This window comes from Puma concolor, chromosome B4 (genome assembly GCF_028749965.1).
Source record: "Puma concolor isolate L17-30 chromosome B4, mPumCon1.1.hap2, whole genome shotgun sequence".
Taxonomy (NCBI): Eukaryota; Metazoa; Chordata; class Mammalia; order Carnivora; family Felidae; genus Puma; species Puma concolor.
The window spans coordinates 88,536,070-88,551,103 of record NC_141673.1 but is presented as its reverse complement, the minus strand read 5'-3'; the positions used below and the strand labels follow the sequence as shown (position 1 = coordinate 88,551,103).

Genomic DNA, 15,034 nt, shown 5'->3' with positions numbered 1-15,034 from the left:
CTCCAGGGTGTGAACCACTCTGTCCCATGGTCTTCATCTCCACAGACCCAGTGGGGCAGGAGAGAGGAGGATGGAGGAGAACCTGAGGTAGAACTGCCCTCCCTCAGAACCTTCCTCGCAGGGTCCTTCCTCTGGCCTCCTTCCCATCTGCAGTTCTTACGGGCATATGGTGGTTCTCTCCACTTCCAGTGCTCCAGGCACGACTGCAGTTAGACCAGAGAAGTGACTTCCCAGGTCTATGGTTAAGATTAATATCTTAACCATAGCCACACACAGGCTGGAGTAGGGAAGGCTAAGGAACCTGGGTTTTTCTGAATAGGCCCAAAGAGCTGAGCATGATGAGACTGTTGGAGAAGTGAATAAAGTACACCAAAGATTGCCGATGGGGCTAAAACAGACTCTGGTCTCTAGCTTAGAGACCTCTCTTCCAGGTTCTTTTTCCCTTGCTGCGCTCGCGAAAACCCCCACAGATACGGAAGCTGATGACTATAAATTACCCTCCCCACTTGCATTTGGCGCTCAGATCTTTGGAGAAATGGTCTCCTCTGAGCTTGCTGGTGTTAAATAAATCTCCTATCCACCAAGATCTCTGAGTGCTGCTTGGTTTTTCCGCCAGCATTCCAGACTTGTTCCATAACATATTTGGTTCCCTGACCAGGAAACCCAATCAAACTGGCCCATTGTTGCCACCGCTTTGGAAAAACGGTGAGGCAGTGACAGAGCAAGTGATCGCAGGGGAGAAGGCGCACTCTGCCTGAATTTCAGCAGTCTCCTACTGGGTCGTCTTGGGCCCGCCCAGCTCCATCGTTCCCGCCGGACTCAAAGAGACCTGGTAGGTGAGGACCTGGACCCGACGTTGGAACTGGTAAGGCTGAGGCCCCAAAGAAGGCCCACCCAAAAGGGTGGAAGGGGGACATGATCAATCCCCGGAAGCCTTAATGGTCTCACAGGTAGAAAATTTTATGGGAGGGAATGTAATAGACTCTGGGGTGTGTGTGTGTGTGTGTGTGTGTGAATGTACGGCTCGGCCAGGCTTGCCAGTCAAGTTTGAGTTTGTGGCTCCATGGATGGGCACCCTTAAGGTACCCAAAAGTCTATGGAGTCTGAATGGGCTATACTGTGTCGTGGTGAGTGTATAAGGCCTAGGGTGGTATCAGATCAGATTCCGATGGCAAGTCACAAAGCTGAGTCGGCTATGGCCAAACCTCACCTAAAGTTTCCCTCAGGAATGCAACCAGAGGAGTATCTGATTGGTCCTCTCATCTGAGGGGATACCCTCCTTTTGTCTGTCTTTGTAACACCAAACAGGAGAAAGAAATTAATAATGGGATCAAAACAGAGTAAGCCTATGATTTTAGAGGTCATGCTCAAAAATTTTAAAAAAGGATTTTCAGGCAGTTACGGGGTGAAAATGACACCCATGAAGTTAAGGACTTTTTGTGAACTAGAATAACCCAGATTCAATGTAGGATGGCCCCAAGAAGGGACATTAGATGCTTAAATAGTGCAGCAGGTTTGGCTAATAGTCACTGGGAACCCAGGCCACCCTGATCAGTTTCCATACATTGACCCCTGGCTTGGCTTGAAATTGCCCAAACTCCCCCGCCCGGGGTGCGATTCATCATTAGCAAACAGCCAGACAAAGGTTTTAGCCACTTTATCCGGAGGCTCACCCAGGGAGCCAAAGAAGTGACCCACTCTTTCTCTAATATTTAAAGGAGATGTGGAAAAAGATATTGTCTTTCCGCCTCCTTATGACTCATCAATCTCCCTCCTTCCCTCTCTCCCTGAGCTTGAAAGTCCTCCCCCATCTGTCTCACCACCACCACCACCACGGCCACTACCACCGCTGCTGCTGCTGCAGTCACTGCTACCCATCTCCCTGCCCCTCTTGGACCTGGAGAACACTCCCCCACAGGGGTCAGCAGCCAGACTGTGCCCCAGACCCAGACCTAACATTCTCCAAATTCCTGCAAGGGAGACGAGAGAGCCTGAAAAACAGAATGAGGATGGAATAGTTCAGCCCAGACGTTCCATGATGTGTTATCAACCTTTCTCTACAACCAACCTCCTCAGTTGGAAACACAACACTCCACCATACTCTGAAAAGCCAAAGCAATGGTCGACTTGATGGAGTCCCTCTTCCAGACCACCAACCAACTTGGAAAGATCGTCAACAGTTACTCCGTACTCTGTTTAATACAGAAAAAAGAAGAAGAAGAATGAGAGAAACACAACAATACCTAAAAAGTCATGCACCTCCAGGGATTAATGACTCTGCTGTCTGGGCTCAAGCTGCCACAGCTGAAGAACACCTAACATGGGAATTCACTACAGAAGAAGGACAAGCCCACATCCGATGATACCAGGAAGCCCTTCTTTGGGGAATCCGAGCTAGAGCCAAAAAGCCCATGAACATGACTAAAATATTGTTAGTCACACAGCGCCCTGGAGAGTCTCCTGGAGACTACTATGAAAGATTATGTGAAGCATACCATGTACACACCCCATTTGAGCCCAAGGCACCAGAAAGTCAACAAATGGTAAATACCTCTTTTGTGGCACAGATGCCCCAGATATCAGAAGAAAACTCCAGAAGTTGGCGGGCTTTGCCAGGATGAATATCACTCAGCTGATAGAGGTCGCCAGTAAAGTTTTCATTAACAGAGAAGTCGCAGCCAAAAGAGAAGCGGAGAGAAGACTAAAAAAGAAGGCCACCCTTCTCACAGCAGCACTAAAAGAAACAGATGCTGCAAAGATGGGAAGACCCCAACCACCAAAAGGGGGGAAGGCCAGAGCTCCCTTAGCAAAGGACCAATGTGCATACTGAAAAGAGAAGGGACACTGGAAGAATGAATGTTGGAATCAGAAGGGGCCCTCAAAACGCAGCCGATATTGGGAGGAACCTTGAGGCGAGAACCTCATTGGTCTTTCCGGGATAGAATCAGACTGAGGGGGACTAGACTCTTTCTCTCTTGGCCCCCATGAGCCCATGGTCGAAATGAAGATAGGGAGACAGACAATAACTTTCATGGTTGACACAGGAGCTGAATAGTCCATTGTTACTTCCCCGGTGGCGGCCTTAAGCCAAAAGACGGCAACCAAAAGGGGCTACCGGGACACGGGCGATACAACAGCCCTTCTGTCAAGCTTGACAATGTGAACTTGGGGGTCACAAGGTCCAGCATGAGTTTCTCTACTTACCTGACTGCCCAATTCCTCTCCTGGACCAGGATCTGCTCTCCAAACTTGGAGCCCAGATAACTTTTGAACCCACTGGACACACTAGCCTCCAATTAAACCCAAGACAGAAGGAAACCCTGGTCTTGGCAATTACCTTGCCAAGGGAAGAAGAATGGAGACAAATCTGTGCCAGGGCCTTACCCTGTAGCCCCTCAGAATTTAGGCTTACATTCCCCTCTGTATGGGCTGATGATAACCCACCTGGACTAGCTCGGAGTTAGGCCCCCATCATTGTTGACCTGATCCCTGGAGCCCAACCTCAGAGACAAAGGCAGTACCCCCTTCCACTCAAGGCCAGAATGAGTATACAAGAGCACCTGACCAAGCTCAGAGAAGCAGGTATTCTAACTGAGTGCCAATCGGCTTGGAATACCCCTCTCTTTCCAGTCAAGAAGCCAGGAGGAGGATACTGACAGTACAGGATTTGAGGGGCCATTAACAAAGTGACTGTTTCCTTACACCCAGTGGTTCTGAACCTGTATAATCTCCTCAGCCAAATTCCTGGGTCAGCCAGATGGTTTACATGCCTTGACTTAAAGGACGCTTTCTTCTGCCTCCACCTGGCTCCTCAAAGTCAACCATTGTGTGCCTTTGAATGGACTGAGCCCGTTAAAGAGTGCCAGATGCAGCTGACCTGGACACGACCTCCCCAAGGTTTCAAGAACTCTCCCACTCTTTTTTGGGAAGCACTAGCTGCAGACCTCACTGACTTTCTGAGGGAAACCACAGGGTGTGTCCTCCTCCAATACGTAGATGCCTGCTTCCTTGCCAACAACACCCAAGAAGATTGTATAAAAGGTACCGAGGCCCTCCGCAGCTCCTGTCCTTTTTGGGGTACCAGGCCTCTTGGAAAAAGGCACAGATTTATCAGCACCAGCTCCTCACATAAGGAACAAGAAAACTAGGACCGGAAAGGAAGAAAGTTGTCACCACACTGCCACAGCCCCAAACAAAATGAGGCTTGCATGAAGCCTCCACAGGATTCTGTCACATTTGGATTCCCAGATTCTCAGCCATAGCAAGGCCCCTCTATGACCAGTTGGGAGGGCCAGACTGGGAGCCCCTCGCATGGACTGAGGAGGCAAGGGCCACTTTCACAGAAATAAAATTTGCTCTGGGACGAGCCCCAACCCTGGGTTTGCCTGACATACAAAGGCCCTTTAACCTCTTCATACATGAAAAGGACAAAATATACCTTGGAGTGCTTACTTAGAGTATGGGGCCTTGGCAATGGCCAGTAGCCTACCTGTCAAAAAAAACTTGAACCTTTGACTGCAGGATGACCACCGTGCCCCAGAGCGCTGGCAGCCACAGTCTTGCTCATCAAGGAGGCAGACAAATTCACACTGGGACAAACACTTAATGTTAAGGTCCCACACACAGTCATGTCCCTCATGAGCACCCAAAGATATTGTTGCCTCTCCAGTTCTCGGCTGACACAATACAAAGGCCTTCTCTATGAAAACCCAAGTGTCACTCTCGAAACAGTAAGAACACTAAACCCAGTCACCTTACTTCCCATGGAGGAGGGAGAACCTGACCATGACTGTTCTGAAGTAGTGGATGAAGTCTATACCAGTTGCCCAGAACTCCAAGACCAGGCTATAAGACCTCTCTGACCAAGCCTGGAGATCACCCTGTTCAGAGATGGGAGCAGCTATTTACAAGAGGGCAGCTGAAGAGCAAGATATGTGGCAACGACAACCACTGAAGTTCTGGAAGCCAAGGCCTTGCCAGAAGGATGGTCAGCACAATGAGCTGAACTGTACACCTTAACCTGAGCCCTCATCCTTAGCAAAGGTAAATGAGTTAACACCTACAATAATTCCTGGTATGCCTTTACTACTGTGCATGTACACGGGGCCATCTATAAAGAAAGAGGCCTCCTTACTGCTGCAGGGAAAACTATCAAAAACAAGGAAGAAATACTAAAGCTTCTTGAGGCCATATGGCTGCCAGACAAGGTAGCTATCCTACACTGTAAAGGACATCAGAAAGGAAATGACCCCATAACTCAAGGAAATCACAGAGCTGCCGCCTGTGGTGACCCAGGCAAAGCTCCTACCTACACTATGACTCTTGCCTCCCGGAGGGAAGCCTCCCCACCCCTGTACACAAATGAAGAAAGAAGTTGGGCCTCAAAAGAAGGGGGCACACTAAGTAAAGAGGGATGGTGGGTCATGCCAAATGGACATATCTTTGTCCCGTCGTCTATGGGAAAACACCTAGTGAATGAATATCAACAACTCACACACCTAGGAAAAACTTCCCTAGAGGCCTTCCTCAAAAAGAACTACTATATTATCCAGCTGCCGGCATTATGCCGAGCTGTCAGTGAACAATGTGTAACATGTGCCAAAAACAATGCTTGGTCTGTCCCACAGCCCCCGCCTGGCACACAAAGGATGGGGGCCACCCCTTTAGAAGACTTAGAAGTGGACTTTACCAACATACAACCAAATAAAGGGTTAAGGTACCTTCTTGTAATAATCTGCACATATTCTGGATGGGTCAAAGCATTCCCGACCAGAATGGAATGAAGTTGCAAGGTGGCCAAAGCTCTTCTATGGGAGATTGTGCCTTGGTTTGGTCTACCCTTAAACCATACACAGTGATAATGGACCTGCATCTGTGGCAGACATTATAGAAACCCTGAAAAAGTCCCTCAACATTACCTGGAAACTGCACACTGCTTACTGACCCCAGAGCTCAGGGAAAGTAGAGCGGATGAATCACACCCTCAAGGAAACCCTGGCTGAGTTCCACCAACAGACTAATTTCCCATGGCCAGATTTACTACCACTGGTCCTCATGCATCCCCGATGCATGTCTGGGACACTAGGATTCTCCCCTTTTGTGTTATTATATGGGCACCCTCCCCCATGTTTAGGAAAACTCACAGTAAACCTACACCAGATTGGAGACAAGGGAATAAGGGAACAGCTCAAGACATTGGGGGCAGTCCTAAACAAGTTACAGAGATACATCATAGAGAGGGTCCCAATTTCCTTAGGGACCCTCTTTAACCCCTTTCAGCCAGGAGACTCTCTGTGGGTCAAAGACCGGAAGAAGGAACCTCTTAAACTATGGTGGCCTAGGCCTCATACTGTTATTCTAACAACTCCTACAGCCCTTAAAGTTTCAGGTATCACCCCATGGGTCCATCACTACAGAGTTAAGAAGGCCAACTCAGAAGAACCCACAACCTGGCAAAGTGATCCAGATCCAGTCAACCCGCTTAAACTGACCCTCAAAAGGGAAACTGACCCCTGAGAACTCCAGCCCTGCTCCAGCTACACCCCAGAAGCTGGCTGGCCTGCGCATGGCAGAAGCTTGAGGAATCAACACATGAACCTAGCCCAGGGGTTTGGATGCAACTCTGCCAGCACTTGCCCCTTACTGTTGTCATTGCCCTTATCTTACTTCTTACTGTTGGGCTGATAGAGACTGCACCAACAAGCTGGACATGGGACAAAAGATGCATGCTAAGTCTCACATACCTCCTCTGGGTGGGAGGATTGTTAAGTATTGCCTGTATATTATGATAACCTCTCTCACCCTCACAACTGCTGCTTACCCACTTTGTCCCCAGGATTGTTATATGGCAATAAGGGGGTCAAGGGCGTTCAGCGCCTTCACCTCCCTCCACAAAGATTGCTACAAGGGAAAAACACCCCCTCTCTGTCAGTCACCCAGTGTCCCAAGAACTAAGTATTGGGCTGTGGAGATAACACAAAATGTCAGGAACCCATGTCACAACAAGGGCCTCCAGAGAGGGAAGCGAGCTTGCTACACTTACCTTCCTCAAAGGGGATCTCGGATGGGGGAGCGGTGCAAGACAGGGCCCTTAAAAAAGTTATAAAGAATACCCAGGACAGGGTAATACAAGCCATAAAGGTGACCACTACCCTGGCAGCCTACCAGGGTTTGAACTTTTCAACCCTCAATCAGATATCTACCAATTCCCCACTCCAGCATTGGGCCAACACTACTCTACAAGTCCTCCATAAAATAGATAATCACACCCAAACCTGCTGGATGTGCTTGCCCCTCAGCCAGAGGGCTTATTTAGCCACTCCTATGCCTTTGACCTGGGAAGCTCCTGAAAATCTCAAATCCAACACCTCTGTCTTAATTGGACCCCTGGCCACTGGGATCTGTCTCACAAATGCCAACAATCTAATCTGTACAGTCCTTGAAGGTATGAATGGTACCTCTCTATGCAGAAGAAATATGACCTTAAAGAGGAATGCAACACTGTGTTCAGCCCCTAGGGTGTTCTATCTGTGTTCTAATTCAGCCTACGGATGCTTAGAGACCAACTGGACTCAGATATGTTATTCCATCCTCCTAACCCCAGAGATATCTGTATACACTGAAGATCAGCTTCTAACAGCCTTTAGACCCAAGTTCCGGGCTAAATGGGCAGTACTGCTACCCATTCTGATAGGAGCAGGAATTGAGACAGGAATAGGAGCCAGAATAGGGGGCATAGGTTCATCTGTAGGACTATACCATAGACTATCTCAAGAGCTAAATGAAGACATGGAACGGGTGGCAGATTCTCTGGTAAGCTTACAAAGCCAAATAAACTCTCTGGTGGCAGTGACCCTCCAAAATAGGTGAGCCCTCTACCTCCTCACTTCAGAAAAAGGAGGGACTTGCATATCTGGGGGAGGAATGTTGCTATTTTGTAAACCAGTCAGGAATACTTACAACTAAGGTTAAGAACTCAAGGAAAGAATTCAAGGTAGACAACAGGAAAGTATTAATCAATGGAAAGGATGGGATCTCACAGATTGGGAGTCCTGGCTTCCTGCCTGGCAGGGCCCCTCCTCTCCATAATTTTACTTGTATCCATCGTCCCCTGTATACTGAATGCCATGGTATGTTTTATTGAAAATATTGTTGCTTACCAAACTACAGCACATATCTTAGTCTTCCAAGAGTACCAACCTGTAAAACTGAAAGGTGATGCCTACTAAAGTTTTTTTGAAAGGCATCAAAGGGGGGGGGGGATGTTGGAGAAGTGAATAAAGTATGCCAAAGATGGCCAATGGGGCTAAAACAAACTTTGGTCTCTAACTTAGAGACCCCTCCTCTGGGTTCTTCTTCCTTTGTTTGCTGCGGGTGTGAAAACCCCCACAGATATGGAAGCTGAGGACTATAAATTACCCTCCCCGTTTGCATTTGGCACTCAGATTTTTGGAGAAACGGTCCCTTCTGGAGAAACACCGGTGTTAAATAAATCTCCAATCCACCAAGATCTCTGAGTGTCACTTGGTTATTCTGCCAGCATTCCAGCCTGGTTCCATAACAAGATCAGGAGGACTGGTGAAGGTGGGGAGCAGCTCACTGGAGGGGGCCTTGAAAAAGTTGGGCAACTCTCAGAAGCAGTGGCATCCAAATACACTTTGGGATTTATTAGGAAGTTCTTCCCAGGTCAGATGTCAACTCTGCCTGCCTTAGTTTCAGATTGTTTCTCTTTTAGGATTCTTTTGGGGAAGGAGAATTTGAATAGAAGGTTTGAGACTTGAGGACAGTTTCAATTATCTCTCTCCATCTAGATGGGTCTTGCTACTTGACTTTCCACCCAGGTTTCCACTCCCAGGTTAGTTAGGAATTCAAAGGCTCCCTGAGGAAACTTCCTATATCAATTAGCAATTCTGAGACCTGCTCTCTTCCTAAGGCATGCCCAGGTGGGCGTCCCCCTCCCCCTTTCCCCTCTCCACTTGAGGATCCCTACCTGCAGTTCTCATCATAGCCACAAGGTGGAAGTCAGTGCACAGATGGATCCAGAGCTAGGTCCTGTGCCTCAGCAGAGACAGGACCATCCTCCCCCCAGATCTCCCCCACCCATCCTCCTCACCAGGCAGGATGCCAACCCCAAGGTTCTCAGGAAAGAAAGAGCTTACTGAAAGAACTCAGGCTTTGGGGACAGGTGGTTGTGTGAGGAGGGAATGGAGGAAGGAAAGGGAGGGTGGAAGAAAAGCCTGAGAGAGAAAACAGGTCTGCAGAGACCCAACCAGGAAGCAGGTAGTCAGGTGCAGTGTGAAGCCCAAGTTGAGAAATCATAGTTGGACTGCCTGCCGCTCCCCACACCTGACCCAGCATCTCAGGGGCTCCAGGGCAGCAGCTCTGGAGGTCTGTTAACTGGGTCAGAGGCAACAAGAAAAAAGGAGGATTTAGACCTGGGGGTGAGGCATAAACCCCAATAAAATACTAGGATACACACAGGGAAGGGTCTGCACTGCCACCTTCCTCCTTGGGATGAGACCCAGTTGGACACCATTATCTCTGCCATTCCCAGAACAAGGAGAACAGGGAGGAGCTCAGGCAATTCTCCTGTGCAGTCCTGGCCCTCCTGGTAAATGGAGGGGGACCTGGGTGGAAGACAAAACCAGCCCTGCCTGTGGGGAGGCACAAGTCCATGCCAGGAGAGGAAATCAGAGGGAGGAGCAGGGACAAGGCTCAGGAAAGAGAAGACAGAAGAACAAGAGAAAGCCTGTGAGTACCTAGTAGTGGCTTAGAAAGGAAAAAGGTGGGATCCAGAACCACGAGAATTAATCATGGAAGACTTCCCACAGGAGGAAAGTATGGGGCAATTTTGTAAAGGACTGAAAGGCTAATCTGCAGGAAGAGGAAGAGAGAAGAAGGTTCGAACTGGGGACAGGCTATGAGGCTAGAGCAGGGCAGGGAGGACTAAACACTGCAATGGCTGCCCAGATGGAGCTAAAAGACCAGATCCTGGGAGTCTGTGGAGGGAGGGTGAGAAGGAGAAGGAATAGGTGTCAGTGCATGGGAGGCCTAGAAGCCCAGCTGGAAGGCTGGAACGGAGTCACTAGAGGAGGAGGAAGGGGGACAGCATCCCAGTCTAGCTGAAGTCCTTCTCCCCCTCTTCCCATCCCATAAAGCCAAGAGAATGGGAACAGAGTCCAGGGTCCTCCAAATGGGGCACAAGCAGGACTCCTAGATCAGGAGTCAGGGGCAGGTTTCCAGAGGCAGCCATCATGTAGCAAGGGACACTTGCTACAAGTGTAGCAAGTTCCCTCCTGCAGGCCTTCTGGCTCCTGTCTGTAAAGTGAGAGTGTTACAAGCAGTGATCTTTGAACTTCCTTCTTTGAATCTGCCCTGATCATGGCCCTCCTGCCCAGGGAAGGTCTGACCCATTTGTGATGCACCAGCTTTACCCCCCATCCTCTCAGTGTGCCTACATTCTAGACCTACTTCCTTATCCAGAGGAAACTACTTCCACGGTTGCAGGTGAGGGTGCTAGGTTCCAATTTCACAAACTTGGCCTGGGCTTGTCCAGCACAAAGTGCAACAAGGGGATTTGAGTTAGACTCAGTAAGAACTTCCCAGCACAAGGGGTCTGAAAGGCTCAGCTTGTATGAAATTCAGTAAGGATGAATATGGCCTTTCCAGAGGCCTCCAAGAGACAAGGACTTGTTTTGTACCTGTCCAGGTAGTACTGACAAGAGAGGGAAGTTTTCAGTGTGAATCTGATCATCCTATCCTCAGAAGGTGACACACAAAGACTTCTGGGGACTTTATGGCCTCAGGCAGAAAGGGTGGAGCCTAGAGTTAGGAACTGCAGCCTGCTTACATCATTCCCAAATCCTGGGGGTGGAGGTCGGGGAGAGAGTAGGCCTGAACCCTCCACTGTCTGGCCAACCTTCCACCCTGACTCCATATGTTTCTGGCCCTCCCTGGTCAGAGCAGGGCCTCTGAGCTCTTCCAAGCCCTGAGTGAAGGCCTCAGGACCCAGTCTCCACCCAGGCTCAGACCCAGGGCCCTGATGCCATCCCCCTGTGGCTGGCAGGACAGAGACATCCACTGCTCAGGCTACCCAACTCCCCATACCCCAAGCACAGACAGCCTTCCTCTTCTGGTCTCCCACCCAACCCATCCCATACCACAGCCTGAAACCTGCTTGAAATTTGCACAAATCACATCAAGACATCTTCAGCTGTGAGCTTCAGGCTCCCTTGGGACAGCACCCAAACATATACGCATGCACACATACACCTGCACACATGCAGATACGCACACATATACTCACACTCATACATACACACAGACACATACCCTCAAAATACACACATATACACACCAATATATCACAAACATTCTCATATGCAGGCAATACAAAGACACATACTCACAAACTCATACACTTACAGATAGGCATGCACACACAAACTTACACTCTCATACACTCATCAAACACACTTGTGCACACATATACACCACTCGATTCCTTTCTTCTAAGGGTCCAGAGCCCAGTCCTCTAGATTCCAGATATGTAGAATGTCTGGGAGAAAGCATGGGCCAGTCACGTAGGGTAGAAGGGACTGAGGGGTGGAAGGAGAAGCAGGGATCACACCCCTCCCCCTGCTGCTTAAGTGGCCTCCTCACCTCCCATCCAGAGTCAGGCCTCAGAATGAGTGGGAAGTGGCTCTGGAGGTCTTACCCTCACCTTCCTGGGACCTTCCAAGGACCCACAAACACACTTGCTTTCCCTGCCACAGCCTGTACTCCCTACATTCCTCCCAGGAATGCTTCTGAACTGCTGTCTGTCTTCCCCTTCTCCCAGCGGGACGCTCCTCTAGGCCTCCTTCCTGATAACCCAGAACCCTGACCATCTCTGAGTTTCCATCAGGCATTGCCCCATCCTGATTCCTCCACTTCCCTGCCCTGCCCACCCCTATCCCTCTGACCCCCTGCACTGCCCACCTCCCACTCTGTCCCCTCTCACCTTCACTACCTTCCACCCCACCCAGCCTGCCTCCCTCCCCTCCTGGCTCCACTCCCCAGACAACCCCACCTCCCATGGGCTCCACTCTCCCATTACCTCCATCTCTCCACCTTGCTTCATCCTACCATTTTGCCCCATTTCAAGTCATTTCTACACCTGCCTTTGCACCTTTCACACCCTTCAGAATCTAGGGAGTAGAGCAGGGCTCAGAGCCCAATGAAAGGAAGCATGTTTGCCCCTTCTCTCTCTTCATACCCTCCACCTGCTCTCCTCCCTCTCTTCCTGTGGGCAGACCTGTCTTTCCATCAGGAAAGTGATGGGCAGGAGTGCACAAAGGAAGAGGGTGACCAAGGGAAACCTGCCCGGCAATTCAGTCCCACCTGGCGGAAGCCCCTCCCACCGGGGCGAGCCCCGCCTCTTCCTTAGTAGCCTAGGGGAGCGGGCAGGCCAGCTCTTGGCTCCATCATGACCCAGGTCTGAAGGGACCCTTGGCAGCCCTGGGACTTCAGGAAGGCCTGTTTACCTGGTCCCCCCAAAACCACTCCATCTCAGGAGAGGACAGAGGCAAATGGGAACTATTCCCCATAACATTGCCCCACCACCTTCATCTCCACTCCTGCTGGAGAGAGACCCTCCTCTGCTACTAGCCTGGCTTGAGGAGAAAGAGGAACTTGCACAGCCTCTGGGGCTTTTCTTCTCCCAGATCACTGATGTGTGATAGCCACAAAGATGCTGCATAATTACTCAGTTTGTGTGGGGACGCCTCCACATGGAAGCCAAAGATTCCACCAGAGCCTCACCTTGTTTCCTGCCTGTTTGCTCCACATCATCTCCCTTTCCCCAGCCACACCTTGGTGAACCCCAACACTTCTGGGGAGAGGATCACCCTCTATGTGTCCCTTTTCATCCTGCTCCCTCGCTGTATCAGGCCCAGGATTTCTGATTCAGAAAACAAGCAGCTTTGTCTGCTCCTGGGAAGTTCTTCCTCTCCTCTCACTTGAATCTTTCTTGCCGCTGTAAGTAATCATACTGCCCCAAGAAATTGTGGATATATCTCCCCACCTTCCCCTTCTCCCCACTTCTTCAGGGTCTTAATGGTATGTCCCAAAACCTAGGTTCTATATCTCAGCCTTCAGAACAGGCTTCTGGGCTCTGAGATCAACCCAGGGGCTGAAGAGTGTGATGAACTGCCTGGGCTGCAAGGAGAAGGCAGTGGTTCATGGGGTGAGAATAGCTCAAGAACCCTTTGGAGCTTGGTGCACACAGCAGGTGTGTAATAAGTGTGACATGGCCCATCGATAGGCTGGGCTTAGGGAGGTGAGGGAGGGTAGAGGGGAAGGAATGAAGCTGGACTGGTCTGAAGTGTCTGCTCCCCATTCTCTTCCCTTCCCCTCTGGGTCACCTGGAGAGAATATGCTCTAAGACAGGCCCTGAGCCTGGAGTCCTCCCTTAGCTGAGGGAGGAGATGTGTCCTCCCCTCCACCCACCTCCATCCAGCCCAGCTCAGGACACCAGGACACCCATCCTCAAGAGCCCAGCCTCTGCACTCCTACCCCACCAGCCACACACATCCTCTCTTCAGCCAGGGCTCCTAGATCTCTGACCCCTCACCTTGCACATCAGGCTGAATACCCCCATTCTGGGAGAATCTCAGGTGACCTCTTTAAGCTACTTGGGTCCCTCCAGTCAGGCTACTAGTCTTTAAGCATTAGTCAGCATCCTTAGCCACATGACTGATTAACTAACTTTCTTTGTATATCTACAGATCATGTATTTTTTTCTAGAAGAGGGTACTGGCATTGGAAGGTGGAGAAGGAGTTTCCTGTGCTGTGTCTGTCTTCAAACCACATTCAGGTTGGCCTGCCTCCTGCTTCCAGGAGCTTCCTGCTTCCAGGAGCTTTGCTTCTGGTTTTCTAAGGATGTAAACAAAGACATTTAAGTCTTCTTACCATCCTTGCTTCTGTCAAAGCTCATTGCTTTCTATTAAGTTGGTTTCACAAATAACCATTGTTTTTAAATCTCAACTTGAGACTCCTTCACTGGTATAATTTTCAATTCTTCTTCTTCCAGGATGGTTCAAATATAGAGTTACACTTGGAAGCAAAGAAGTAAATAATGATGTCTTCTCTTAGTACCTTCCATGACGGGTTCTAGGAGAGAAGGTGATTACATGAGTGGTGTGCATACAAGGGTGGCTGTGTATTAGGCTAGAAAGTAAAAGACAAGAGATGATTGCCTTACGGCTGCTGTTTTTCTTTCTCTGCAAACCTCTTCTGATTGTAGCAGATTTACAGAGGCTTCAAGTATCCCAGTGTGTTAGGCATGATATTCTGGAAAGAAAACTCAATTAGGACCCCTTGTGAAGTAATGAAAATAAATATCAGGGTTTGGTACAAACACACCAAGTAGGGCCAAGGGTGGAAGGCAGCTAGTTACTTATACCTTGTTGAACTCTTTCAGAATTTGTGAACACACACACACACGCATACACACACACACACACACGCACACGCACATGCACACACACACCATAACCAAAAAGTCAACTAAATATGCTCATCTTTATAGACCTACCGAGATAAATGTACCCCAATCTTTGGGGCATATTTCCACTCAAACTGAATATAGTAGGCACACACACATAACTCTCAATAAGATGCTTTATGAATATAGTTATTTAGCCTTTTGCCTTTTTAAGTTCCTGACTGCAGGGTAGGACACAGTGATGGTAAATGAGAGAATGTGAGTATGAGCTTCCATGTGTCATTAAGTGTGTCTGAGTACATTCTACAAAACAAATAGAAATAGTATTTTAATTATTTACTGTTTCAAATTATCCATTGCCTTTTAATTACCTCTATGTCATCAAGTTACAATGATCATCTGTCCCTTACTGAGCAGTTGCTCCATGCAGACTATAGCTCAGGGGTTAGCAGCAGGGACTTTGCTCAAACTTGGCACAAATATAGCTTCACTTTTAATTTTGCACAAATGGCTTAACCTCTTTGAGCCTTTGTTTCAACTTTTGTAAAA

General features: G+C 49.1%; 1 pseudogene across 1 annotated transcript in view; it reads right to left on the bottom strand.

Annotated features, from left to right (window-relative positions):
* Positions 1-15,034, bottom strand: part of LOC147579277 (cationic amino acid transporter 3 pseudogene) — a 489,600-nt pseudogene that overhangs the window by 106,695 nt on the left and 367,871 nt on the right. The window lies entirely within an intron of this gene.